The 27614-nt window shown below is 45.4% G+C and overlaps 1 protein-coding gene and 1 non-coding gene across 2 annotated transcripts in view; both read left to right on the plus strand.

Annotated features, from left to right (window-relative positions):
* Positions 1-27614, plus strand: part of DEGS1 (delta 4-desaturase, sphingolipid 1) — an 86799-nt gene that overhangs the window by 19971 nt on the left and 39214 nt on the right. The gene's annotated exons all lie outside the window — the stretch shown is intronic.
* On the plus strand, positions 5078-5216 carry LOC144765460 (small Cajal body-specific RNA 14). The gene has a single exon (XR_013597443.1).

Genomic DNA, 27614 nt, shown 5'->3' on the forward strand with positions numbered 1-27614 from the left:
GAGCCCAACTTCAATTTACCTAAAGTGGCTTGAAGGTCCTGAATTTTTTATTCCGGCCAGAACGACAAGGGATCGTAAGGCAGGTCTGTCAAATGGGAGGTGTTCACCTCACTAGAATCAGGATCAGGGTGTGTCTTTACCTGAGTCTGTTGTTGCGTGACTATATCGTGGTAGATGGTCTCTATTTTGTTTGTAAAGAACAGTGCTAGCTCTTCACATTGTACTTCGCTCAGCGAAGGAGGTTTGGCTGTGGAATTAGCACCAGCCAAATCCTTTACTAAGTTGAACAATGTTTTGGACTTGTCTGTAGCTTCTGCAATGGTCTTTGCCACATAAGTTGCTCTAGCCATGGTACAAGCTTTATGGTAAAGTTTGAGCTCGATTCTGTAGGTGGTTCCAGCTATACTGGAGTATTCTTTCCTCCATAAGCGTTCCAAACGCTTGCATTTGGATTTTAAGATCTTCAATGCTTCATTGTACCATGGTGCTGGAGAGTTGTGGACTTTAAGTTTTTTGTGGGCTTGGGGCAGACATGTGTCTAGGGCTCCTAACAGCCAATCAGTAGTCTTTTTGGCTACTATCTCAATATCTTCAGAGTCAAATATCTCGCCAATAGGGGCGGAGTCTAAGATGGAAATAAGGTAGTTAATATCCAGCTTCTTCCAATTTCTATTCTGAAGAAGTGGCTGCGGGCTGGGTAGTCTGTTGACCGTAGGATTAGGTATGCTGAAATCAACTAAGAAATGGTCCGTCCAGTGCAAGGGTAAAGCAGGAGAGCAGTGCGACAAAGGGATACTGGAAAAGATGGGATCCAAGAGATGGCCACCTTTGTGAGTAGCTCCTGAGTTCCACAGCACAATGTTCATGGCCGCAAGATCTTGGATTAAATTACAGCCAAGTTTAGTAGATGGGTCATCCAGATGTATATTAAGATCACCTAGGATAGACAGGCTATCATAGTATTGCCAACACCCAGTCCCCCTTAGACCGGTATGCTAGAGCGCACTGGGACAAAATTGAGCAATTGCTATAATATCTCCCAGATGAGCACAAAAAGCTAAACCACACGATTTAGTACAAGAAGGAAAGCTCCTTTTTAATTCCTCTGTTTGATGTACCTTAGATGCTGCCGACACTGCAGCTCGAGAGATGAACACTAGTGTGTTACTCAAGACTCGCCTGGTTAAGGAGGATTTCCGGTTTCAATCCTGAAGTTCAGCAATTCATCTTAAACACCCCGTTTGATAAAGAGCATCTTTTCGGGCCTGAAGGTAATCGGGCATTGGAAAAAATGAAAAAGACATTGAAGTAGCTAAGTCTGTGGGAGCTCTACAGTCCCCTTCTAACCGGGGCTCCTTTTATCGCGGGCGGGGGGAGGGGGGGTCTAAGACCACATCCACAGACACCAATGTTTCCTCCTTTAAAGGCAACAATCTAAGGTTTCCTTAGAGGAGGATATAGAGGAAACAACAGCAAGGGTAGGGGAAAGGGTCCCACAACCCGTAACTCCCCTTCCTCTAACAAGCAGTGACTTACCTACCCTTTCCCCGATAAGCTAACACCTGTCGGGGGACGGCTTCTACAATTCCTCCCCATTTGGCAATCTAGAACAACAGACAAATGGGTGTTAGGAATAATCCAACATAGTTATTGCCTGGAGCTTACAACTAATCCTCCAAACATTCCATCTTGTTCTCACAAACTGTCACCAGAACATTTGCACCTCCTCAAACAGGAAGCCCAATCTCTCTTGTTAAAAGGAGCCAAGAGCCAGTACCATTAAAATATCAAGAGTCGGGCGTTTACTCCCTGTATTTTCTAATGCCCAAAAAGGATGGCTCGTTAAGACCTATTTTGGACCTCGGAGAACTGAACCTCTACATACTGTCAGAACATTTCCACATGGGGATACTTCCAACAAGTGCTCCCACTTTTACAACAGAGCGACTTTGTCTACTCTAGACTTAAAGGACGCATATTTTCACATTCCAATTCACCCCGCTCATCGCAAACATCTCAGATTCGTGATCGTGGGGCAACATTACCAATTCAAAGTACTAGAGTCACTACTGCTCCCAGAGTGTTCACCACATGCCTGGCATTAGTTGCAGCTCATCTGAGAAGACAGTATATTCACGTCTTTCCCTATCTGGACGACCGGCTCATCAAAGCCAGCACTTACCAGAAGTGTCTCCAATACACTCGAGCCACAATTCACTTACTACACCAACTAGGGCTTACAGTGAAAGCGCTGAAATCTTTAAAGATTTATCTCCTGGCAGAGCACCTTCCAGAAGTAAACAATCAGATTGCAGACCTTCTCAGCAGACAGAAGCAGCAAATCCAGGAGTGGGAAATTCATCCTCAGGTTCTCCTCCCCTTCTTTCAGGAATGGGGATGTCCTCAGATAGACCTGTTTGCCACAGCGGAAAACGCAAAATGCCCAAGCTTCGGCTCCAGGTTCCCAAACCCGCTCTCCATAGGCAATGCTTTATGGATGAACAGGTCAAGGATATTTGCCTACGCTTTTCCGCCTCTCCCACTCATTCCACTGGTAGTTCGGAAGCTCAGGCAAACATCCCTCACACTAATTCTCATAGCTCCAACATGGCCACGTCAACCCTGTTTCAGCACCCTGTTAGGGCTGTCACTAGTTCCACATCAAAAGCTGCATCCCACCTACAGTTTCCTCACTCAGAACCATGGAGAAATCGGGCAACCAAATCCCAAAGAACGCAACCTGGCGATCTGACTCTTGAAGTCATAGTTTGGTTATTTACACTTACCACCAGACTATGAATATCCTGAAAGAGGGTAGAAGGCCTACTACTAGGGCATGTTATCCAAGAAAATGGAAGCAATTTGTAATCTATTGTAACAATACCAATATCAATCCTCTTAATACTTCTGTACAAAACATCATGCGTTACCTTTACAGAGTTCTGGACTTGCCTACACATCCATTTGCTTACATCTAGCAGCAGAAGCTGCATACTTCCAAAACGGACAACACTTATTTCTGTTCCAAGTACCACTGGTTAAAGCTTTTCTAGAAGGTTTAAAAAAGTGATACCACCAAGAGTCCCTCATGCGGTAGTGTAGAACCTATACATAGTACTTACAAGGCTAATGGGTGCACCATTTGAACCAATGCATTGGTGCCAAGTACAATTCTTCTCATGAAAGTTTGCTGTCCTCATTGCAATAACTTCACTAAGGAGAGTTGGAGAATTCCAGGCATTAACTATACAAGAGTCCTTCTTTCAGCTTCATAGAGACAAAGTGGTTCTTCGCACCAATCCTACATTTCTCCCTAAAGTAGTTTCTGCCTTTTATATCAATCGGTTGGGTTCTCTGCGTTCTTTCCTCAAACTGATTTTGTAGCAGAACGAGCTCTACACACCCTTGATGATAGAAAAGCTCTACTATATTACATTGAAAGAACAAAAGAATTTCGCAAAACAAAGTAACTCTGTTGCTCTTTTGCCACCACACAAATGCAATCCCATATCTAAATCAGGCATTGCAAGACGGATCATAAAATGTATCCAGACGGGTCATCAGAAAGCAAAACTAATTTTGCTAATACCCCCTAGGGCGCATTCTTCTTGCAAAAAACATGGTCTACACCACACACGTTCACCAAACACTATTGTGTAGATGTGTTAGCGAGGCAACAATCTAATGTTGGCCAAGCAGTACTTAAAACACTGTCTCAGACAACTATAACAACTGCAGGCTAGCTACTGCTTTGGCAGTATACTGCTGTATAGTCTATGCAAAGCATGTGATCTACAGCTCACATGCCTCGAACGGATAATGTTACGCAGTAGGCATCTGTTCTTGGCATGTAGAGCTGTAGATTCACATGCGCCTCCCCGGTCTCCTGTAGTTGTTGGAGTTTCTCAGTTTACCTACATACGCATGAACATCTCTATTCTACACCTACTAACTCCATTCTCACCCTCTTCGTGAAAACAATCTAACAATGGAGTCGATGCCCCTGCGCACTATCACTGAAAGGATGAGTAACCTTGCCTCGTGATTGGAAAGAGTTCTTCGAAGAAAAACAACTTTCAAACATCCGGACACAACAGTAGATGGCAGGAGTATGCAAAGCATGTGAATCTACAGCTCTACATGCCAAGCACAGAGGCCTACTGTGTAAGTAAGATATATATATATATATATATATATATATATATATATATATATATATATATATATATATATATATATACACACACACACACACAATGGGTAACTTCAAAATCGCTCTAGAATGACAGTCGCAAGATTTCATCATTAAGTTCTTCCCTGTGGTTTGAAAGTCTGTGTCCATCTCTGTTCTTTCTCAAACAACTTCTCCAAGTGTATTTTTGTTTCCTTGGTTGGCTTGTTTGAACACCACCCTCTTCAGATCTTGAACCGTAAATAATGCTATGAGTTTTCTGTAATGACGCATCTACACCTCAAGTTACTTATATGTTCACGTAACCAGGTTTTTATCTCCCTCATTCTCATACCGACATATTGCATGGTAAATGGGCAGGTGATGAGATAAACAACCCTTGCTGAATTGTAGTTAGTGTTTCCCCCAATGTCCAAGTCTTAATTAGACTTGTATCCGATGTTTTTGTTAGGTCCCCAGGAGACAGCACCTGGCCGCGCGCAAAGGCGATCGGCGCAGGCCACGCGCGCGCGAACGCGCTCAGCTGCTGTCTCCTGGGAAGCTCCTACACGCATGCGCATACACAGAGACACGCACACACACACACACACACACACACACACACACACGAGCGCCCATGCACGCATGCACCCACACATAGAGAACTCACCCCCGCTGTCGCATACACTCACGCCACACACACACACACACACACACACACACACACACACACACACACGTGCACTAAGCGCCCACTTACCGCCACTCCGGTCTTCAGCTGCCACTGCGGGGCTCTCTCTAGGGCATGGGAGCCCCGCGTCACCAGCACTGCTTCTCTCCGTAGGCGCGGCTTCTCTCCTGGGCGCGTGCGCCCGCGGTTCGATCCCCGGCCGCTCCTCCTCACACGTGGGTGTCTTCCCTGACGGTTGCATGCGTCAGTAATACCATGTGACCCCAAGGCAGCCACGTACAGCAACGAGAGGGGGCCCACTGCCGACAGGACCCGCGGAGATCCCCCGGTGCCTGTGCTACGGCTCCCTACAGCATTTTAAAGGCGGCGCGAACCTGCACCGAGATATGGTGCAGGAAACAAACCAAACGTTTCCACCGAAATTTGTACAGACTGGAGCAGTGCGTAGGTTTCAGTGCGCGCGTGTGTGTGTAAATAAGTGCGAAGTGGGGATGGGCAGGCCATTTTAAAAGCATGCAAAACACACTTTGACGTAAAGGCTCTAGGTTCTGTAATAACTACCTTCAAGGTTGAAGCAGATGGTTATGAAGCCGGGCTACGGGGTTCGAGTCCTGGCAACGGCTCAAACACCCTGTGTTTCTGTGGGGGTTACTTTGGGCTGGCATACGCGCGCAGGAGATAAATTAGTGGAACGGGGGTTAAGCAATAAATGGTTTCCGGTTACCCTGTGTGTAAACAAAGAAAGGAAATACGTGCACAAATACGTGCCATGGCTTATTATCTCCCCTGCGCAAGCCGACCCCTGGTTTTGCTACTAAAAGTTGGTTCTTAGTTATAAGCTGAAGGAATTTGCTGGGGGGAAACAGTTTCATGTGAAAAGGGTGTGGCGCAGCGGCCAGGGTGCCTGGTTCTGAATGCTGGTTGAACGGATCGATCAACGGCAGCAGGTTACCGCAGCACCATGTGACATTTGCCAATAGCGCACTTAATGCAACGTTGTTGTAAAAGCGAGTACACACGTTCTCAATCTAGGGGTAATTGTCCCAGTTGAAAAAACCACAAATTACGGCAAATGTTTTCCCCAAGGCAAAAGTACGACACAGTATGCCTGCAGCACTCCCAGTGCAGTAAATTGAGACAATAGAGAGCTTCAGGGTAATGGTCACGGAAATTCTATGCGCAGGAGTACAGTCGTAAGTCTGTAGGTAGTCACTAACATATTACGGCGAATTCCAGGCGTATTGTATGTGTATCTTGCGTACACCAGAGGGTGTGCGTGTAGAGGGTGGGCCATTAAATAAGAAAGCTATTTACAAATACGGGAAAGCTGGACTGTAAAAATTGCTTTCTCACGTATGTTAATTCCGTACACATCGTCAAATACATTGTCATGCTTAGGTTACACAGAACGTGCATGCTTTTCTGCCTCCCTTCCCTCGTTGTGCGTGCTATTCCCTGCTTGTGACCCGGTTGCTGTGTTAGGTGGGACTAGGGGGAGGGTGGTGGGAGGAGTCCGCTGGTGGGCAGGTGTGTGTGTGTGTGTGTGTGTGAGGGTGCGGTAGAAGCAATGCGGGAGAGAAGCTATGGTCTAGAGATCACACACCAACCACGGGGCAAGAACTTGGAGCAAGAAGAAACCACAGTGACGCCCACCCTCAGCACCATTGCTCTCACCCCAGCACCCGCGCATTTCCACTTGCTGTTTCCCAAGTTTAACCTGCGCGTTTGCCAGAAGAGTTCTATTCTGAGCCCCGCGTCCATCTGCTCCACCCCCTCTTGTGCCCTCAGCTCTGACCGGTGCCCGGGTCCGACATAGCGGCTCTTACCCCTTGGTCATCAACTCTTGCCCCGTACCGCCCTCTGACCTCAAGCAGGGCATTCGTCCCTTGCCGCGTTGCTCTCTGCCCTCGCAGGTGCCCTCAGCTCTGAATCCTCTGCCATCTGATCTCACCCCGGGCCCTCACTCACTTCCTACCCCTGTACTCTCAGCTCTTACCCCTCTGCCCTCAGCTCTTACCCCTCTGCCCTCAGCTCTTCCTAGGCCCTCACTTCTGGCACCTGTGCCCTCTGACCTCAACCCAGGCCTCCAGCCCTCACCACGCTGCCCTCTGCCCTCACCTGTCCCCTCACTGACTCCTGTGCCCTCAGCTCTTACCCCTGTGCCCTCAGCTCTTACCCCTGTGCCCTCAGCTCTTACCCCTGTGCCCTCAGCTCTTACCCCTGTGCCCTCAGCTCTTACCCCTGTGCCCTCAGCACTTACCCTTGTGCCCGCAACTCCTACCCCTGTGCCCTCCGCTCTTACCCGTGCCCGCAGCTCTTACCCGTGCCCGCAGCTCTTACCCGTGCCCGCAGCTCTTACCCGTGCCCTCAGCTCTTACACCCGTGCCCTCAGCTCTTACACCCGTGCCCTCAGCTCTTACACCCGTGCCCTCAGCTCTTACACCCGTGCCCTCAGCTCTTACACCTGTGCCCTCAGCTCTTACACCTGTGCCCTCAGCTCTTACACCTGTGCCCTCAGCTCTTACACCTGTGCCCTCAGCTCTTACACCTGTGCCCTCAGCTCTTACACCTGTGCCCTCAGCTCTTACACCTGTGCCCTCAGCTCTTACACCTGTGCCCTCAGCTCTTACACCTGTGCCCTCAGCTCTTACACCTGTGCCCTCAGCTCTTACACCTGTGCCCTCAGCTCTTACACCTGTGCCCTCAGCTCTTACACCTGTGCCCTCAGCTCTTACACCTGTGCCCTCAGCTCTTACACCTGTGCCCTCAGCTCTTACACCTGTGCCCTCAGCTCTTACACCTGTGCCCTCAGCTCTTACACCTGTGCCCTCAGCTCTTACCCTGCCCTGTGCCCTCAGCTCTTACCCTGCCCTGTGCCCTCAGCTCTTACCCTGCCCTGTGCCCTCAGCTCTTACCCTGCCCTGTGCCCTCAGCTCTTACCCTGCCCTGTGCCCTCAGCTCTTACCCTGCCCTGTGCCCTCAGCTCTTCCTAGGCCCTCGCTTCGGACTCCTGTGCCCTCAGCACTTACCTGTGCCCTCAGCTCTCACCCCTCTGCCCTCAGCTCTCACCCCTCTGCCCTCAGCTCTCACCCCTCTGCCCTCAGCTCTCACCCCTCTGCCCTCAGCTCACCCCTCTGCCCTCAGCTCTTACCCCTCTGCCCTCAGCTCTTACCCCTCTGCCCTCAGCTCTTACCCCTCTGCCCTCAGCTCTTACCCCTCTGCCCTCAGCTCTTACCCCTCTGCCCTCACCCGTGCCCTCAGCTCTGACACCTGTGCTCTGTGACCCTCGCCGGTGACCATGGCGGGGGAGATCGTGGCCTTCCTGCTGGCCCTGTCGGGCTGGGTGCTGGTCTGCTCCTCGCTGCCCACCAACTACTAGAAGGTGTCGAGCATCGACGGCACGGTCATCACCACGGCCACCTTCTGGTCCAACCTGTGGAAGACCTGCATCGACGACTCCACCGGCATCTCCAACTGCGATGCTTTTGTTATTTAGTGCGCCGCCGCCGTGAAAAAACCCCCCACAGCTTGATCTATCATTTTTCCCATGAGCAACAGACATCAACATGCTGCCGTGCGCACCTGAGCAGGAGGTTCTCGGTTACAGAATAACCTTGGATCTCTTCATAAACCTGCAGGTCATGTCCTTGACATCAGCTGCTCATTCTTCCTTCTGCCTAGTGAAAGCATGAAACGAGTTCACCCAAACACTGCAACACGGAAGTGTCATCTCCATCTTGCTACACATTGGCTTCTGGGCACTCACGAGTGACCTATTTAAATGCTCCTGACAGTCCACAGAAGATTTCGGAATCCTTGCTTTCAAGTTCTTCTTGCATGTAATTCAGCCATGCGGAATTACATTTTAGGACAGGAAAAGGAACTGCAGAACTCAATAACAAGCCAGAGCCATAATCTGACGTACTATCTACAACTGCACTGAGAGGATGTTGCTGTATTTTCAGAAACTCCTGCCACAATGCTGTTAGATCCGGCCCAATGACAGGTAGCTATCTGCATCAGTGGAGCACTTTATGGACTCAGTGTAGCAGAACAATAACCAGCATTCAGGTTGGATAATTTTTCGACTTCAAAAGTATTACTTGATTATAAATACTCATACCTTGTTTAAATACCACACCGATCTTATCTGAGACCTTAACTCACTTTACAAAAATGTCAGAAATACAAATACAACTGGATATAATTTATTTACCTTATTGGCTGGGTAACCTGGCTGATAGTTGACTCTTCATTATTCTAGTTTTAGAGATGTTACTGCCAGTGCCTTTGAAGATATATTTCTACATGACCAACAGGATGTATCAATACATCTAAGTCACGTAAATACAACACAAATTGCAATAGAAATGCTATAGGTGTCACATTTGCAAAAGTTAAAAAATATTGGCATTGTCATACACAATGTCAATAACTCAAACTTTAATGCTGCGAGACCTATTGCATTGTAAATGCTTGTCTGTCTTGTCATCCCGCAGACACTGCAGTGCCCACGAGGTAATGGCTCACTATCTTAGGGAGGCCCCATCCTGGCCTCCCCTATAGGTCCCCTGGGTCTGGTATGTACCAGAAGATCTCTCACACTGGTACTTTTTTATGGGAGAATATAGCTCTCAATCACATAAAAATATTATTGAATGAAACTGGAACATATTCAGTCCATGTGCCACCACATCACAGAGACCTGTGTTGTTTTAACTAGGACTGAGGTTCATGAAAGGATACAAACAAACATTTTCTCTCTTGCTGGGATTTTAATTGTGGGCCTGCAGAGCGCTTTTGCTGGCTCCTCAATCTGGCTCAAGGTCCGTTGATCTTTAATTCCCTACATTTCAAATAAATAGTGTTCTAGACAGTAGTCATTGGCTCATCTTTTGAGGGATTTTTCTTTATTCTACTAAATTGATCTTTGTAAAACCTCTTCTCTATGTCTCTCACCTTCCTTTAGAAGACTTCAGTGTAGCTTTGCTGCTCTATTTACTGAGATGTATAGAAAGTGTAAGAATTACACGCCGAGCCTATTTCAGGGAGATCTGTGATACTGTCCATCAAAACAAACATGAAGTGACCTCACTTGATTTCCCATCATGCACCTGCCCAGCAAGTGACATCTCTGGTTTCTTGCCAAAACATTTGTTAAAAGGAGCCAATCAAGAGGGCTTCACTTTCCAGCACAGCAATCAGTATCACTGATTTCCACCCTCTGCACCCAGTGCTCCTCCCCCCACTCTGAGGACCTACCCAATGGTGGGTGCAACGCAGCACAGAAGAGGAGTGAGCTTCAGTCTTTTCCGCACACTGGCCCGATTACACTAGCAACTTGCCTCAACCGCTGGCTCTCCAAAAGTGATGACAGCCTGGCTCCCTCAAGCACGACTCTATGGCAGGAGCCCGACCACAAGTCATCTGGTGCACTGAGGAATTCAGGCTGACGAAACGCACTGGAAGTGACTCGAGCACAAAGGAGAGAATAATTGAAGACCCCACTACTAAAGGCAGCCTCAAATCAGCCCTAAGGCGCTACCAATAGCAGATGTGGAATACCAAGTGCCAATATCAGATTTCATTGCGCCCCATCAGACCCTTGCCCCCACTTTGCCTTCACCAAAGGACACCTACCGATCAGCAAAGCACCAAACGCCCATCTTCACCGCCCCCATCAACTCCCACATTCCCGAACTCTTGGAAGTAAAAACAGTTTGCTCACCCAGGTCTTTTTCCAGCTACAGAGCTTTCTCCCACTTGCCATACAGGGAAAGGTCTTAGAGAAACGAATCAACAGATGCCTCAGAAACCACCTGCCCCTAGATGGAACACAGTCCAGATTCGGGCCCAGTCACAGTCCAGAAACAGCACCTATAGCTGCCACAGACGACATCTACACGATTCTTGACCAAGGAGACATGGCAGCCCACATTGCCCTGGACCTCTCTGCAGCATTTGACACAGTCTTGTCATCCTCATCATGGGCCTGTGTGAGATCGGAATCCAAGGACCTGCTCTCTGCTCCTTCTTAACCAATAGAACACAAGCAGTCAGCCTGGCGCCTCACTCTCAACTGCAGAGTTCTTTGGGTTCCCTGCTCCCCCCCACCAACGTCAACCGCATATATCAAGATCCTCTCCTACACAGGCGAAACACAATTCCAACTCCAAATCAAACTCAGATTTGCACAAGACCCCCTCCCCCAACACAAGAAATAAGTTCACCGCCTACATGACTGTCACTGAGTGAAAGCCATCTGTCTTGAGCTCAACGCCGACCAGACAGAAGTAGTGATCTTCAGCAAGAAAACCTCACTATGGGATTCTTACTCTGGTAGCCAGCCAACTCTAACCCACACCACAAAGCTGGGAATAAGCATCAGCAATCTGCACATGACTGCACAAGTCCGTTTCGTCACTGCATCCTGCTTCCACACCGTAAAAGTGCTGTTGAAGATCTTGAACTGGATCCCAGCAACCTGGACTTCAGGAACACCCACTATGCTGGGATCACCAAGCAGCTCGCAAGAAGATTACAAACCCCCCAGGACTCTGCAGTCAGACTCATCCTGAAACTCACATGCAGAAATCACATTTCACCACACACACCTCCGGGAGCTCCATTGGCTCCTGATACGCAAACGTGCTAATTTAAAACTACAGACTGCTTAACGCCCTGTTCTCCTCACATTTTATGCAGACACTGGAGAAGCAAGGCTGAAAAAGTTCTGATGCCAGCTCTGTTGAGAGTATTAATTTCTAGCCTGGCAGTGATTTGCCAGAGGCTCTAGCTGCCCGGGATTTTTCAGTCTATAGAGCGACCAGCATGTTAAATGTGAGAATAGAAAGCGATCATTGTTCGGCAGAGATCATGTCGTCCTAGAACAGTACTTTAACTACTAGTCTCCAGAATGAGTTGCCATTCAAGGAAATGCAACACCTGTTCCCTATAGGTTCATTGTTTATGAAGGGAAGTCGTAGTATGACAAGGAGCCGAACTACGCTAGATCACAGAAATGTCCACAGGAGGAGTTCTATTAATGTATGTTATTTAAATGGTATTCAATTACTTATGGTTATTTGATCATCTTGGCTGGCCATGGCTCTTATTTGGCCGACATTGGACACTGCTGGTGTAGTGAATGTGCATAATATGCTATTTTAAAAAAGCTTGGGATTGTGCTCCTAAAGCACAAATCATTTTTAAACCGTATTATGACACTTTAAAGATCTGATGGTCATTTTGGAGAGAGGACAAACTGTAGGTAGGGATTGAACTGCCAGGCCATGTCCTCCCTAAGCGGGATAACGAACCCAGTCGTCGTTTCTGCCACGGTGTCGTAGGTTAAGTGACACTTGAGGACACAGACACAAGTTGGAAGGGCTCACACACCTTGCTATCTGGGACGGTGCCCCCTAGGTTTTTCCAGTGATTTCAGAATGTATAGGCTATAGCATTTGCAGTGATGAAAAACATGGGAGGGCTCTGTTCTTCTGACAAAGGAGTGTATCAAACTAAAGCCGATGGTGAATGTGCTTCTGTTTTATAGGGATGGGTTTCGCTTGTGAAATAGCCATTGTTTTATAATAACACTTGGAAACAGTTAATAGATTATTTATGTGAAATCAGCCTTGTCCCCGCCGCCTTCATTACCAAAGGTGCCTCCATTTGTTACAGGATTACTGGTGCATTAAGAGCAGTGTCATGTGTGCGAAGCCCTCATCCCTTTTGTACGTGCCTTGAAAGTTGAATGGGGAGGTAAGAGGAAGGGGACAAATGAAGTAGTTTTTGTGTCTTGGAATATGACACCACTCTGGAGATGTTGGTCTGTAACTAGGGAACATAATGCCTATAACTGACACACTTATCTTTCATTACAAAGTGTTCTCTCGGTGTCATTTATATGTTCCTCCTCCTCCACCTGTCAGTGAGTAAGTAACCTTTTGTAGCCAAGACTACACACACCTAATTGCTTTCTAGGGCTATCCAACTAAGAGAGCACAGTTGGTGGGTTCGGATTCTGATAGTGTTTGGACCACTGTATTCATGGGTTCCGAAGCACCATCGCACAGTGGAAGAGAGTGGTGGTAACCACGTGGCAGTGCATAACATCTAAGGGAGCACTTTGGGAGCAATTTGGTGTTTGGGAGGCTAGATCTTCCCTCGAGTTGAGCACCGTCTCCAGGAGGGTCCCAAATTCCGAAGAGAGGAGTGCAGCCAACTCTCAATATGCCACTGATACTTGACATCTTGCCAGTGGACAGTACTGTCAGTTTTGCCATAACTTTTGCCAGCGCTACTAGCTCAGGTGCTGCACCATGGTCGTTTGTGTACGAAGACTAGTATCCAGGATTAATCACTGAAAATAACAATTTTTTAGTTTTTTTGCCACTCCTACCTTGGGAATCTGTGTAGGCAGTTTGCTAACCTGAAATAAGGTTTTAGTAGATTTGACTCGTTCCATAAATTTAATTTAAGGGATTGCCATTTTAAAGAAAAAAATCTCCCTCCCCTTCTGGCCCTGTATCTCTAAGAATCCCCGACATTTTCAAAATGTTCCTTTGTTTGATGGTGTCTGCTTGGGATTTGAGACCTATTGTGAAATAATTCACCAGATGGCTTCTTTAATGTGTAAAAACCTTTTTTCCTTCATACATTACCCTCCTTATTCGTCCTACATTAAGGACCCACCATGGCCAACTTAAAACCTGTCTTTTATGTCATTGATTCGATGAAACTTTATAATCATTCTCACAGGAAGGATTCAAGGGTTAACTGACGCGAAATATATTTACCTGGTTTTGCTTTTCACACGCCCCTTTCTTTAAACGTAGTAAAGCCCGAATTTCATTGGGTCAGAAGTCTTAAAATAAAGCTTGACTCTGTACCATTGAAGGTGTTGTTGGGGAATTTTTCAGCAATTCTTTCTTGTTTCACTGGTTGGCTTGGACGTCTCTCCTGTTTCCTTGCTTCTTTTTTTGATAAATGCATTTTTATTGATTTCCCAAAAAGTAACAGCCAATCACCAAGATACCATGATAACAAAGGATTATTTGCATTAATCTGGACAACCCAAAGACCAATGACATACAACTTCAATAGGGTGGATTTTAAAGCATCCCCATCGAAATCAGACCATTCCCCCCCCAACCACTTCCCCCAGACCCTATGATATTTCTTGGGACAGCCACGTGCTATGTACATTATTTTCTCTCGCGTGGCACACCAGTCCAGCCCGGCTTGCCACTTCCTTACAGTGGGAGGATCCTGGGGCTTCTAGTGTTTGTCCCTGTCGTAGACATAGACCAAGTGCAGACTTCTGCAGGTACATTTTCTTTTACCTTTTTACATGCATTCTATAAAAGTGTATATGTCTCCAGTACGTCCCTCCCCTCCCACCGTCCCTGATCTTGCACTCCACCCACTGCCCTCCTTCTGTTTCTGTTGTGTTGATGCTCCATCCCTCCTCCTCCATACCTCCCTCGTGTTGTCCCTACGCTAGAGTGATCGTTGTTGTGTACCACATCATCTGTGTGCTGTGAGAAAAGTACACATCATCTGTGTACTGTGAGAAAAGTTCATTAGGCTGCTTTTCTGAGGTGTTCAAGTCTAAAGAGGAGATGCTTTACTTCAGTGAGGTCCCAGTGGGAAGAGTCAGTACCTGCTACAAAGTTTGGCGAGTTGAGTTGTGAAGGCCACACATGTCGGTCATAAACCCTTCCTGAAAATCGAGTTGGTTGTTGTATGGGGTAGGAGCGAACAGCTAAACTAACCCTTCTACCTTTCCCCTTTTTATGTCTGGCAAAGCCACCCTTTGTGTCCAGTGCACTGAGTGGGCTTTTGGTCAGCCACATTTGATCAATTTTTATGAACCATTCCTTTAAAACTCTGTCAGTCATATTTTGGATGTGTCTAGAGGAGTAATTCTTTCACTGTTGTGCTGTTGGCAACCAGGATTTACAGCAGCACTTCAAGTGGTATCTGAACTGCCAGACATTCCTACAATTCAGGAAGGAAGTACACCTCTCTGGAAGGAATACTACTCCCCTACACTTAAGTCCTCCTGTTACTTGTCCATTTTCAGCCCTCTGTTGCTTCCCAACTAGCGTTGTGCTCAACCAGTGCCTATGCATAAATCGTTACATAGGTACCTATATATTGGCTGATAAAGTGTATTCTTATAGCTCCTAGTGAGTGCTTCCATTTCAATACACACAGTAGCAGTAACAGCTGCTGTTGATGCAGAGACTTCCTTGGAACCAAAGCTTACCTAGTATACAGAAGAGTGCTATGTCCTAAAGTCTAAACTGTTTATTTTTAGGTCGAGCCTAAGCCATCCCTTTAGGGATGCTTGGCGAGATTAAAGTAAGGGCTCTGAAAAATGCACCCAAAGGCGGACTGCCTACAGTGCAAGTGAGCCGGGCGAGTGCACATGGCACGCCTGTGAGATGTCGGCATCAGACTTCAGAGGAATCCGATCCCCTGCCATGAAATGCAGAGAGCTTGTTTTAACGAGCGTCGCGTGACTTAACAAACTTTTTTTTTAAAACCGCTGCATTGTCATGCTTTAACTTGCAATATTTCTCTTTTTATTGTGTTCAACATCGTTACAATCCTCACGTTTAACTTTAAAATGGTGCCCATACACATATTTCGTACTATTCTGGCGTTACCACAGTCACCATTTTCCTCCGCCGTTCCTGCAACTCTTGTTTTAATTGGTCCCCCCCACCTCCCCTCCGGGAATGAGCAGCAACGCACACGCAGTTCTTATGCACAGCTGTTCTCCCCTGCCTTGGCATTTCCAGCACGACTCGTGTGTTCGGCATTGTTCTCAAGTAGCTGAACTTTACGGTGCCCCCAAGGCACAAGCAGGCATCCATTCCAGTGCACCAGGGGCTTCCCAGAGACTGTTTTCTTTTCCAAGGACTCGCGCTGTACGCATGACGTGCGCTGAGTCCTTGGTAAACCTGCTCCTTAGAAAGCTGCTGCCACTACCTCTAAAACAGCCGAGGGTGCGAGACAGTCTGGTTGATGATACAGGCTCTCCCTCTTTTTCCTGCTTACTTGTGGAAGCAGTCTAGTGCTCAGCTGAGTTTAGCAGGAACAGCTGGGCAAGCACGGGAGCTACTGGGCACATTATAACAAGGGCGCAAAGACTTCCGAAAGAGAATCAAAACTTCAATTTTAGGCATCCTGACTCCCGTTGATAGACTGAAGCCAGGAGCATACTGCGCCTTGTCGTGGTGGCGCTGAGGTAATACGAGCCCGCAAAACATTGAATTTACTTCATGTTTTTATGTTTATTAGTTTCACATGCGTTGTGTACACATTTTAGAAGGCTGCGCTCATTTCTACTTTTCACCAAGCGCAAGTGGCGCTCCTTCAATATCCTGGTGATTTGCCGCACTGAGTGAACCGGATACAAATACATGTTTGATGTTGTCTGAAGCCGAGCCCCCTGCTCTCTAGGACATAGTATTTTTAAGACAATTAGGGAGTTGGTACGTTTAACTCTGAAAGGCTCCATTTGTGTGTATTCTGTAACACTGCTGGACACTATTATAATCTCACAAAAAACTTGCACATTGGCACCCAGTACAGCGTGGGTCTTGGCACAGCGAACTAATAGACTAGGCCTGCCGTTTACTGGGATAGTGTTTTTCCAAGTGACCCTCTTTTGATATCCAATTCCAAAGTCGTCTGTCAATACCGCCGACCCACAGCTGCTCCGTTCATAACTCTGCGCAGTATTTCCAAGCCGTGAATACGAGCTGCTGAGACTGATAGAACAGGACTGGGACTTTTCTAACATGTTGTAAACAGGTCTCTCTATCAGGGCTAACGTTTACACGATTCAAAGGGGCTCCTCGGGTCGCTTTCGAGGATTTCCGACACTGAAAGACATTGTTTTTGGCTGCCTAGGGAGAACATATTGCCTTGACACCTTGGAGCTGGGAAGGAATTTCGAAAAGATTCCCTACTGTTTAATTCTCTTTGCAGGATTCCATCGGTACCTTCCTCCGCAGGCACCTGACACGACTCCTGCCCATGGCCACTGTCCCCGAGATAAGCAAACCCCTAGGTGACAGAGATGGGCCATCCTGCGTGTGCACATTTCTGTCTGTAGCAATTTCTCTGCCCATCCCTTCCTTTGTCTTTCGGAGCGGTGTTGTGCACCGGGACTGAAAGCTGGAAAATATCCTGCTTGAGAATTGCTACATGAAGGTATATTTTTATAGTCCTATGTGACTGCAACTGTATCCCTATATTCCTTGGATGCTGTCGGATCTCCATCCTCCCTCCCATGGTGGTCTGGGAAGGCTAGCAACAGGACACAGACCCCAGCCTTCCAAGCATCATCACCATCCCACATCCCCCGCTCTCAACATTTCACAGCGTGTCCACTCAGTTCAGACAAACATGCCGTGCTGACAGACGACACTTTTTAATATTAACCAAAATGCAGCAATAATGAGGACCAAATTGGCCTCATTATTGCTGCATTTCTGTTTAAGCGTGCGTCAGTTTTTTTGTTTGCAAAAATAGTTTGGTTTTTTGTTCTGTTTCAGCGCACATATTCACTTTCAAGGCAGCCTTAAAACATTCCTGATCAATTTAGTATTTTTTCTGGAGAATTAGAACTTACTGCGTGCTCTCCCTGAGAAGGAAATTCTTTTTTAAACTTTCGGCGGCAAATGTTGCTGTGGTTGACCAGAAGGTGACGTTCATTTTTAATTTTTTTTTTTTGTTAAGCAAATAGCCCTTCGTTTCTTTATTCTGCCGGTATTTGTTGACATTGTGGTGTTTGGTGAAGTTAACTGCTTAACTCATAACAAAGGTCCTGGCAGCTAGCATTTTCATATGTCTGTAGCACAGTGTGAAAATGAAGAATGTTGAACAATATTGACAAAATAAAGATTAAATACACATTTAATTTTGCTATTGTCTGTGAACATGCATTGCAATATATTGCTGTTGTAAACTCAACTCGCAACTGGGAGTGTGTGTTAAATAAAGGAGCACACCGTACGCTTTGGGACTGAACTGTTTTCTTGTCTTGATGGGGCTACAGCAGTTGCCTGCAGTGAGCAACAATTAAGTCAATGCTTTGTTAGCTGAGAAGTGGAGTTAAAACTCAGCCTTACCGTTGGACACAGAGATTTAAGGATGCATTCTGGTAAAATGTGTTAGTTTCATGTTTTAACGCTGCCTCTACAGGCTAGCATCACCTATTCCTTACACTGATTATTTAACTAGAAAGCCAATTAGGTCATCGTTGACAGTAAAAAATCCCTTTAGTATCTTTTAATGTACCTGTTTTTGTTTAGCCGATTCAGCGGGCGCGAATTTTCGCGCTGTGCTGAGCGTTCTAATGAGCCAACGGGCTCATGACGGAACGGTTCAGTCATGAGCACAGGCCAACCGACGCTCATGACGGAACCGTTCCGTCATGCGCATGGAAGGGGTTAATAAAATCTCATTCCACTGGTGTGCTGTCTCATTAGTGCATAGCGCACTACAGATTCCCCGTATTCACTTTCAAACACAGACCTGCCTCCACAAAGAGGACGAGGAAGGTAATGTTAAAATGACATGTGGTGGTTGCGAATCCAAGCACTTTAACCCGTTCTGTGCTCATGTCGAGCTCAGCTCGTCATGAGGCACAGTGCTCAGGTGCTTATGACGAGCTGAGCTCGTCATGGCCCGTGGAACGCTCACACTTGGGGATAATTCCTCTGCTGTGCTGAACGTTCCATGGGAACGGGTGTGGCCGTGACGAGCTGAGCTCGCCATGAGCACCTGAACACTGAGCTCGTCATGAGCATGGGGGCGCTGTGCGCGCCCGCCCCCCAGCACAGCGGGGGGAATTACCCCTGCATGCAAGGGGTTAATTCTTGTCATGCCGGATGATGTGGCTATAAATATAACAATATTCTCTGCGCAGCGCTATGTTTTAGTGCTTGCTTGCTTTTATTTTACGGCTTTTGACGGAGTGTCCTCGGTCGTTTTTTTTTTGTGTTTTTTTTTTTTAAATATAGGCAAACATGAACTATTTTTATTTCTTGACTACAACAAGATAATAGCATTTTGAGTGCATTTAAAAATAGGCGAGGTGAAGTCTTTTTTATTTTACTCCTTACTTCAGCAGTGATTTACAGTGGTTTTTTTAGGAGCTTAGCATCCTCCTGTTAGTTGATTTGCATCTCACAGATGCTGGGAGCCAACTGATTACAATCTTTACTACAAGGCTTACAGCACTTAATTATCCTGGTCTGGTTTCCTTTCCAACTGGTGAAAACATGATGTTTCACACTATAGCAGACTTTCGGTCTGTGTTTTTGTCTGAACTAAATGGCAATGCATTACAATGTATTTTCCCAGTGTCAAAATAAACATGTGCGTAATTTTTTTCTCGGGAAATAGCTTAAAGCGTATTGCGTTAAACATTGTTTTTTGTTAAACCGAAACTACTTTTTTTTGTGCACGTTTACATACGTAGCTACAGTTGATTTTTTTATTTTTTATTAGTCGTTATTTTGTGAACAAAAAAAAGTGCCTGTGTTCACATTATTTTGAAGCTTAACGCGATGTATGCAGCTTCACATTCTCTTCCTTTTATCAGTTTGTTATAGAGGGTACATAAAGTATACACAATGTGGCTTTAATCTAAATAAAAATATTGTTACAATATCGGCTGAAACTACAACTAAATACTGGCTTTGTTACATCTGCTAGCAGACATCTTATTAAGAGCATGGGCATAGTTTAGAGTTCAGATTGAAGGGTATGGATTAGTGGCGCAGCTGGTGCAGTGACACCAAGGCACAAAGGACAGAGTGGCCTGCCAAACAGTGGACATATGCATTTTTAAGTACCAGCCCAACAGAAGTGCGGACTTTACACGAAGGTGTCAGAGCGCTGTCCTTTCCTAAGGCTTAATTTGTAACACATCTATTGCCCTCTATCTATCGCACTCACTCTATCTATCGCACTCACTCTATCTATCTATCGCACCACTACAGCATCACTCAGGGGCACCACAATATCACTATGCGCTACCATAGCATCACTGAATGCCACAGCATCACTCGGCGCCACCACAGCATCAATCTGTGCAACCATTCAACAAAACTGGTTCAAATATGTTCTCTCAATGTTTCAAGCTTTATTACAAATGTCACAAAAAGATGTTAATATTTCACTTCTGTTCTTGGATTTTCGTCACAATAAAATACACTGAACATAATCTTCACAAAAGTTTTTTACAAAAGTTTAAGCTATTGCCATTATAAAATACAATAACTTTTATTTAAGTATTAATTATTTAAAAAAATTAAAAGCCATTGTTATTTGTAATTTCAATACATCTAAGTCACGTAAATACAACACATATTGCATTACAAATGCTATAGGTGTCCCATTTGTGAAAGTTAAAACTATTGGCATTGTAAATGACAAAGCTTTTACTTTTTCTATTTTCAAAACCAACACATAAATAAAAAAATTGTCATTTACAATAACAATAGCTCAAACGTTCCTAATGCGAGACCTATTGCATTGCAAATGCTTGTTTTTGTTTGCTTGTTTCCCGACCCCTCAAAAAACACTGTTCAATATAGTATAATCATGTTGCTTGTTACTATATGCTGGCCGTGCTTGGCTGCTGTATTGTATTTTGGTTCTAAAAATTGGAGCGCGTAGCTCTAGTTTATTCATAAAATTGGCCTTGTGGCATATTAAAAAAATCTAGCTCACAACTGCAGTAATATTTTTGGGGTCTTATAGATAGCACATTGTTTATTATACTTTGTATCATAATTTAAATTGTTGCTTTACACTGATCTTTTTTGTGTGTGTTGTAATACTTTATTGTAAACAGAACTATGGCTCAGGTGTACAGTAGAATGTACATATTGTAGCAGAAGGGAAGGACACAGGTGGAGGGAGAGGGGGGGTGAGGGTAGTTGCACTTAGCTTACAATTACAATCCCTCCTTTCTCGGAAACGAGAAAGGAGGGATCAGTGAGAAGAGAGAGAGGTGAGGGGGGATGCGAGGGGCAGGCTCCTCTATAACTACGCTGGTAGAGGTAGCGGTGTTCGGTTTGACGGCCTCCGTTGCTAGATACGTTAAGGATGCGTTTAGGTATCGTCTGGTAGGAAAGGTGCGTTATGTCTGCATAAATATTTCTGATTGGTCGTGCAAATTGTAGATTACACTTTTGTGTGTCGCTGCCTGTACCATCGCCACTGTTCAGTTCTCTTGTGTTGGAGGCATGGGTATTGCCATTGGCTTAGGATACATATTTTGTCAGTTGCCAGTGCTCTCTGTAAGATGCAGTGCTGTGGATGAATCCCCTACGTCGTGGAGGAGAATCGAGGAGTGTGGCGGGGGGGGGGGAGAGAATCTGAGCATCATGGATGCCTGCAGCGCAATCCCGACAGGCATCCAAAGGCTGGATTGATGGGTATTCTCAGAGGATATGTGGAGGTCGTATTAGGTGTCCGAGCATTTCCAACAGTTTGCATGAGGCAGCAGCCCTGCCCTGTTCATTTTAGCTCTGGTCCAATGCCGCTCATGCAGTGTCCTGAAGAGACCGAGATTTAGACATGCCTCTAGAGGCTTCAAAGTATCCGCCCAGTTGTCGTCCTCGAGTCCTATCCATAAGTGGTATTGCCATTTGATGCAGCGAATGTTTAGGAGAGGGTGTGAGGAGAGGTGGCGCGTTAGTGTGCTAGTGCGCCCTGACATCACTCCCTTGAGACAGCTCCAGGTTCGGAGGTAGAACACCACGGGTGAGGTCTGTAGGGGCCAAGGCTATGGTCCCAGGCATCATCGCAGACAGTGTTTGAAAACACTGATCTTTTAATATAAGCTATGTTCTTTTTAGGTCGAGCCTAGTGGCGATGCTCTCTCTGCAAGGCATGCTGTATTATGCTATGCACTAGATGCCGCGCCCCCTCTCCGCCCAGATTTTTAATTGGCTTGTGCCATTGTTCTTCTTGAACGCTGGCTTCGGCTTCATTAGGAGTCTTGTTAGTCCCTCCTTTGTACCGCCTTGTCTCCTTTAGTTACCGCCCATAAGGACTGGACCTCTTACTGGTGTGGTTACATGCTCTGCTTTTTAAGTTGGTAAACACTATTTTCCTCAATGCTCTCCCCCTGTTCCACACATGACATCCAGCACGCCTGCTACTGTATTCATTTAAATTACTACGCGTAGTCCGCTTTAACTATAGCAGCCGCACTTATTCACTTATTTAATTTACTACACGGTTCGCTTTCAGTTTAGCGGCCGTGCTTATTTAATTATTTTACAGGCGCCAGCTTTCACATTAGCGGCCAGGCTTATTTATTTTATTAATAGCGCGGGCCACTTTCACAGCCATGCACAATGTTTCTTAATTTATTTTAACTTTGTGTCAAAGTACACCATATATGCGCTTTCACTTCAATATTGTTTGTGCCCCTTTGTTTAGACACTGCTTATAACCTGAATACCGTGAGCAGTGTCTAAATGAATGGGCGTGGACAACATTAAACTACTATCGCATTTGCGAGAGTTTGAGCTATTTGGCATTAAAAATAACAATGCCTTTTATATATGTGTTTGGTTTAAAACACTGTCACTTACAATGCCAATTGTATAAACACTTGCAAAAGCCCGCCCTTTTCCAATTGAAAATGCTTGTTAAAGATACTCCTGTGTCACGTTTTTTAGGTCTCGCCCGGCGTTGCATTTCAAAGCGTTGCTCGCTGGGCGAGTAGATTTAGGAAGGGGACTTGAAGCCCTGCCCCTCATTTTCATTGGCTGGCGTCACCGTTCATGCTAAATGGTGGCCTGCCATTGGAAATTAGTTTTTTTTTGGTGACGCCCTTTCGCCTACGATCCGAACTGGGTCTCCTGCTTTGCTGCTGTCGCAAAGCAATTTCTTATCTTTAGAGGGCCATGTGTTTCTAATTAGCGTGGAGGAGCGCTAATTAAGGAATCAATAGGGAGGAAAATAAGAAATGTTAAAAAGGTGAAACCGTTTTTTTTTTGTTCCTTTTGTGTGATATGAGCACCACACTCAATGACTGTACAACCCACCCTTACAATTAAACACAGGCTTGTTAGGGCTTATGGCTCCCATCTGTATGTTTTTACTATGAACCATTTCTGTCAACATGTGAACTGCACCGAGGCCAGTTTTCTGGGTTTTATCACGTCATATTTCCAAACACGAAGGCACTTATGAGTGCCCCTGTTCCAAATGCATTGGTTATGAACACAACGCCCCACCCAAAGGCGTGTCGAGACAGAAATGACGCACCCTTTTCATGCCCAGCAGCTTGTAATGTAAGTGCACATCTAAAATAAACTGTAAGTCTACGCTGCCAGCCCGCAACCGTAACAAATTAACTACGTACAGTGGCCAACAATGACATTTCCATACACTCTTATGAAAACTATGTGATGCGCTGCGTTCAACACTCGTCCCACCCTACCTGTAGCTTAGAAGACGGAGAGCAGCTAACTTTCCCTAAGGGTCAATGCTCAGTTCCTTGTATTAAAGGTTTACGACTGTGCGCCAGAACAGCTCTAAAAGCTCCTCTTTGCCTATGGAAATGAAGAAGAACTCAGGCACTGGAATATGAGACGTGGAGACTCTCGCGTGGCAGAGCGGAGGTGGCCAATTTGCGCCAGAGCCTCGCCGCGTGCACTCGGTGTTGGGCGTGCGTGTTTCCATTCCCCCGGTAAGAGTCACCGCTTATAGTTCACACAGCTGATTTTATTGTCAACGGACTGTACCATGCCAGATCCCGTTAAAGAGGTGACAGGACGCCAGCAAAGATCTGCAGGGCGTTTTTCTTCGGCAGCTGCAATTAGCCAGCAGTGAATTTTTTGTGACTACCGACATTCTACGTAGTTAATAATCCTTGGAGCTGTCCTATCTTGTTAATGTGGAAAAAGCATTAACCGCATTGTGATGCAGGGCTGCTGGGCATACTAGGTGAGCACCGGTCAAGAGTTTCCTCTCAAAGGCAGAGGCTCGATTTTGCATACTCCAAGAGAAGATATTGGTAACAGCCAGTAGGATTTCAATCCATTTTGTAAGGAGGGAAACTGGATACTACCAAGCATTTAAAACAAAACAGTGCCGTTATCTATAGTTAAGGACATAAAATAGGCTATTCATTGTGAAAAAGGATCTTAGGGAGTACAAGAATTGCGTGCATACATCAGCTTGATGTTCAATATAATGACTTATCCAACTGCATCTTTACAGTAATGCATTAACTGTGCATATAAGATACAGGCAATAATGAAACTGGGTGGGTTTCTAAACATTTTTTTTATCAGCTTTCCGTCTAACATGTAAACGAGCACTGTGAGGGGGGGATATTTCAATTATCACTGTGCCTAGATGAAATGGAGTATACAGGCATAAAGCTATTTAAACAGAACCAGATACTTATACGTCTCTCTGTGATGGCCGCTGTACAGTGGTGTATTAAACCTATAGAGAAAGATACAACCCACTCATTAGCAGGAGGGCTCAGGCGACAATGGTGACTTCATTAAAGTATGGACTAGAAATATCTGTGGAAAACTGAAAAACATGACTTGAAAATAGAATTTTTTTATGTACGCAGGTGATAATACAGAGAGACTCTCTCTCCTCTTTCTCTTTCTCTCTTCCCCACCCCCTCCCCAGCTCCTTCTTAAACGTGCAAGCAAGCACAGACTATTCTAAACCTACCTGGGGTAACAAGCATTTGCATAGCCAATAGGTCTTGCCTTTGGGACCTTATAAGTGTTTAGCCATGCAACAGTTGAAGTTGTTGCACCAAGGATATTGTGCTGCATAATTAAATACTTATAAGCGAGACCTGTTGCCTCTGCCAGTGCTTGTTTTATCAGCAGGCTCTGTGGTGTCCCTGCAAGAAAAGCAGCACGTCATGTGACATGTCAGTAAAGTGAATCTAGAGCAGAGTGCCGAATTCCAAGCGCTAGACAGAGAGCAGCAAGTATTATCCAGTATTTGTATTCAGGTTTTCATACCGGAATTCATTGACGTGGCTCTCATTATTACCAAATATGGAAACTGTGACATAAGGTAACAGTGCTGTAACCTAGATCACACAGTTTTTGGGGAGGCGTGCTCGTTGTGCAGTCAGCAATGTAGCCACATGGTCACATTTCTTCCTTTTCCAAGTACTAAAGGGAAATGTATAAACTAACAAAATTTGCCTAAAACAATAAAAATACACACCCCCGGCCAATATAAATGTCAACTTCAGTGAAAAAGAAAAATGCAAAAGAAGACTTAACACCTGTTCTGTGAGTACAGCCTGTTTGTGCGTATATATATATATATATATATATACACACACACACAGACAGGCTCCTGAAAGCGACAGGTTCTGAAAGGAAATCCTACGTTTTTAATTTCGAATTACATCAGCTGATAACGGTAATTCACTTCAACCCCCGTGCATTGGTTACCGGACCGTATCCACTCATAGAATTGCGCCTATGAAGAGTTAAACCGCTCGGAATGGTGAATAACTGTGTGGACATGGTATTACCGGGGTTTAATGCACATATTTACCGAGGCGGTGAATCCTTCCCACTAAACGGCTAAATGCCCAAAACCAGTCAGCGATAATCTACTAGCCTCAGCCGGACTAAATGCACACAGTATAAGTCCCTCATCCCTTTTAATATTCGGCCCCTAACTCTAGAAGTCCCCCTACACCCTTCATCGAAGACTTAAAGATGACTATCCAATGCTTTCAAGGGAGATGAAAACTTAAGCCACCTCACCTCACGACATTATAGGACAAAAGTGACATTTTGACTTTGCTTCACAACATTAAACTCAAGACTTGAGCGTTATCCCAGTCTTTAGTTGAAGGACTGATGCTTCAAAAGGGAGAAGACAGAGCACCTCTATCTTCTCTCTGGACAGGACAGAGGGCTCTGTGAGACTGCTGTAGTAAAGTATTGGTGAGAAGCCGCGCCCACTCTCCTCCCATATTTTTCATTGGCATGTGACGTCTTTCGCAAATGCTGCCTTTGATTCGTTAATAGGCTTTTTAGTCCCTCCATAGTACAGCCTTGTCTTCATTTGCACGCTCCCATGGCGACTGGCCCTTTTACTTCAGTTGTTACACGGGACCTGTTATTTAGTCTAAACACTATTTACTTCTAAAACCACTTATTTATTTTTTTTTTTTTTACGTAACACAGGCACCTGCTTTTAATCACTTTAACCCGGCATTCTCGCGTGTCTGTTTCAACTCCCCAAGTAAAATAGATTTAGAAATGATTAGCAAATTGAGTAATGTGAATTCCAGGCAGCACATAATCCTGTGCAATTGTCCGAAGCTGACAACAGGACATCTGTGTTACGTGTCATCTGTACTAAAGCCACCTGATGGGTTGTTTTCAAAAGCCTGCTTGTTTAACAACAACAATACCACCACCACCACCACCACCAATAACACCTTAGCGCCTCTCCCTCACAAGTAATAGCAGGGGCACTGTACGAGGCCGGAGCTGGAGCAGACACCATCCCTCCCTCAATGCCTGCCATAAAGCACAGCCCTCTCTGCAGCAGGAGGTGAAGCTAGGGCCCTACTACAGCTGGAGTGTTTTTTATTACGCCAAAGATAGCAATGCCACACTGCACACTCAAATCAAAGAGAGGACAGGAAATGCCCCCTCCCCCCGCTCTTCCTCCGTAACCGCAAAAGTGTAATCACAGAGCGAAAGGTGTTGAAGCGCTTTGTTAGTGTTTATAGGTCGGATCCTATGTAACTCTCTCTCTTCATACTTTGTGTCTCTGAAGACGTCGCAGGCCTGTCTCTTCCTCTGATATTTACAGTCTAACAAACGGTCAAGAAGGCCCTTTATTGCAAAGCAATAGGTCTCTCCTTTTCGAGAGTTTAAGCTATTAGTATTGTAAACAACAATGCCTTTTATTTATGTAATAAAACCCAAAACCTAAATCAAAGGCATTGTCATTTACAAGGCCAATAGCTCAAACTCGTGTGAATGCGAGACCTATTGCATTTCAAATGCATTTCTTTCAAGTTATAGCATTGGCTGGACAAACAGTATTATTAAGGACTGGCCAGCTGTATCTTGGTGTCTAACTCCTGCCACCTCCTAGCATAAGCTTTGACTTGTCAGCGTTGCTAGGCATTGCGTCACCTGCCCTAAGGGGAGTAACTTGGTTTTCCTGTAATAGTGGTGGTGGGCCTAGAACAATAACCAATGCAGAATAGCACACCTGGAGCCCATGATAAGCACTGATAGCTGTACAGGACTTAAAAATAGTGCCAAATATTTAGCAACCTAGAGTACTTTATGTCCTGCCCTTTACTTTGACATTCTTAGACAACATGCTATTTTCCTGTGGTTTCAATATATACTGGTGGAAAATAGCATTTGTATTAGGATGGGGCCGCAGCCATTGGATCAAGGCTCAAATAAGCATGCCATTTTCAGGTGTTTACTCCTTTAGAATTACTGCAACGGCTCAAAGTTTACAATGGCATTAATTTCAAAGCCACCTAACCTGTTTACGATTTCAGATTGAATGCTTACACCTGTATGTTTTGAGGAGGGCATAGAAGGAATATGTTAGTTATTTTGTGACAGAAGTGTTTTTAACACTGTGATTTGTTTACTGTGTAGAAGCGTTCATCACAGGTATGTGGAATATCTCCATTAAGTCTATTATACATATCTG

This window comes from Lissotriton helveticus, chromosome 6, assembly GCF_964261635.1.
Source record: "Lissotriton helveticus chromosome 6, aLisHel1.1, whole genome shotgun sequence".
In the NCBI taxonomy this organism is placed as follows: Eukaryota; Metazoa; Chordata; class Amphibia; order Caudata; family Salamandridae; genus Lissotriton; species Lissotriton helveticus.